Source organism: Triticum aestivum, chromosome 7A (genome assembly GCF_018294505.1).
Source record: "Triticum aestivum cultivar Chinese Spring chromosome 7A, IWGSC CS RefSeq v2.1, whole genome shotgun sequence".
Lineage (NCBI taxonomy): Eukaryota > Viridiplantae > Streptophyta > Magnoliopsida > Poales > Poaceae > Triticum > Triticum aestivum.
Window position 1 is genome coordinate 226,387,037 of NC_057812.1, and position 2,939 is coordinate 226,389,975.

Consider the following 2,939-nt stretch of genomic DNA (forward strand, 5'->3'; position numbering starts at 1 on the left):
ATTGGATGTCGTTGATAACGGGATCACATCATTAGGAGAATGATGTGATGGACAAGACCCAATCCTAAGCCTAGCACAAGATCATGTAGTTCGTATGCTAAAGCTTTTCTAATGTCAAGTATCATTTCCTTAGACCATGAGATTGTGCAACTCCCGGATGCCGTAGGAGTGCTTTGGGTGTGCCAAACGTCACAACGTAACTGGGTGGCTATAAAGGTACACTACGGGTATCTCTGAAAGTGTCTGTTGGGTTGGCACGAATCGAGATTGGGATTTTGTCACTCCGTGTAAACGGAGAGGTATCTCTGGGCCCACTCGGTAGGACATCATCATAATGTGCACAATGTGACCAAGGGGTTGATCACGGGATGATGTGTTACGGAACGAGTAAAGAGACTTGCCGGTAACGAGATTGAACAAGGTATCGGTATACCGACGATCGAATCTCGGGCAAGTACCATACCGCTAGACAAAGGGAATTGTATACGGGGTCGATTGAGTCCTTGACATCGTGGTTCATCCGATGAGATCATCATGGAACATGTGGGAGCCAACATGGGTATCCAGATCCCGCTGTTGGTTATTGACCGAAGAACATCTCGGTCATGTTTGCATGTCTCCCGAACCCGTAGGGTCTACACACTTAAGGTTCGATGACGCTAGGGTTATAAAGGAAGTTTGTATGTGGTTACCGAATGTTGTTCGGAGTCCCGGATGAGATCCCGGACGTCACGAGGAGTTCCGGAATGGTCCGGAGGTCAAGATTTATATATAGGAAGTCCTGTTTCAGCCATCGGGACAAGTTTCGGGGTCATCGGTATTGTACCGGGACCACCGGAAGGGTCCCGGGGGCCCACCGGGTGGGGCCACCTGCCCCGGGGGGCCACATGGGCTGTAGGGGGTGCGCCTTGGCCTACATGGGCCAAGGGCACCAGCCCCTAGAGGCCCATGCGCCAAGATATAGAAAAAAGGGGAGAGTCCTAAAGGGGGAAGGCACCTCCGAGGTGCCTTGGGGAGGATGGACTCCTCCCCCCCTCTTAGCCGCACCCCTTCCTTGGAGGAAGGGGCAAGGCTGCGCCTCCCCCCTCCCCCCTGCCCCTATATATAGTGGAGGGGAGGGAGGGCATCCAGACCTGAGCCCTTGGCGCCTCCCTCCCTCCCGTGACACCTCCTCCTCTCCCGTAGGTGCTTGGTGAAGCCCTGCAGGATTGCCACGCTCCTCCATCACCACCACGCCGTTGTGCTGCTGCTGGATGGAGTCTTCCTCAACCTCTCCCTCTCTCCTTGCTGGATCAAGGCGTGGGAGACATCGTCGAGCTGTACGTGTGTTGAACGCGGAGGTGCCGTCCGTTCGGCACTAGGATCATCGGTGATCTGAATCACGACGAGTACGACTCCATCAACCCCGTTCACTTGAACGCTTCCGCTTAGCGATCTACAAGGGTATGTAGATGCACTCTCCTTTCTATTCGTTGCTGGTCTCTCCATAGATAGATCTTGGTGATACGTAGGAAATTTTTTGAATTTCTGCTACGTTCCCTAACAGTGGCATCATGAGCTAGGTCTATTGCGTAGATTCTTTGCACGAGTAGAACACAAAGTAGTTGTGGGCGTCGATATTGTTCAATATGCTTGCCGTTACTAGTCTTATCTTGATTCGGCGGCATCATGGGATGAAGCGGCCCGGACCAACCTTACACGTACGCTTACGTGAGACCGGTTCCACCGACAAACATGCACTAGTTGCATAAGGTGGCTGGCGGGTGTCTGTCTCTCCCACTTTAGTCGGATCGGATTCGATGAAAAGGGTCCTTATGAAGGGTAAATAGCAATTGGCATATCACGTTGTGGTTCATGCGTAGGTAAGAAACGTTCTTGCTAGAAACCCATAGCAGCCACGTAAAACATGCAAACAACAATTAGAGGACGTCTAACTTGTTTTTGCAGGGTATGCTATGTGATGTGATATGGCCAAAAAGGATGTGATGAATCATATATGTGATGTATGAGATTGATCATGTTCTTGTAATAGGAATCACGACTTGCATGTCGATGAGTATGACAACCGGCAGGAGCCATAGGAGTTGTCTTTATTTATTTGTGACCTGCGTGTCAACTTAAACGTCATGTAATTACTTTACTTTATTGCTAACCGCTAGCCATAGTAGTAGAAGTAATAGTTGGCGAGGCAACTTCATGAAGACACGATGATGGAGATCATGATGATGGAGATCATGGTGTCATGCCGGTGACGATGATGATCATGGAGCCCCGAAGATGGAGATCAAAAGGAGCAAAGTGATGATGGCCATATCATGTCACTATTTGATTGCATGTGATGTTTATCATGTTTATACATCTTATTTGCTTAGAACGACGGTAGTAAATAAGATGATCCCTTACAACAATTTCAAGAAGTGTTCTCCCCTAACTGTGCACCGTTGCGACAGTTCGCTGTTTCAAAACATCACGTGATGATCGGGTGTTTTATTCAGACGTTCAAATACAACGGGTGTTGACGAGCCTAGCATGTACAGACATGGCCTCGGAACACACGCGAAACACTTAGGGTTAACTTGACGAGCCTAGCATGTACAGACATGGCCTCGGAACACAGAGACCGAAAGGTCGAGCATGAGTCGTATAGAAGATACGATCAACATGAAGATGTTCACCGATGATGACTAGTCCGTCTCACGTGATGATCGGACACGGCCTAGTTTGACTCGGATCATGTAATCACTTAGATGACTAGAGGGATGTCTATCTGAGTGGGAGTTCATAAGATGAACTTAATTATCCTGAACATAGTCAAAAGGATTTTGCAAATTATGTCGTAGCTCACGCTATAGTTCTATTGTTTAGATATGTTCCTAGAGAAAAATTAGTTGAAAGTTGATAGTAGCAATTATGCGGACTAGGTCCGTAAACTGAGGATT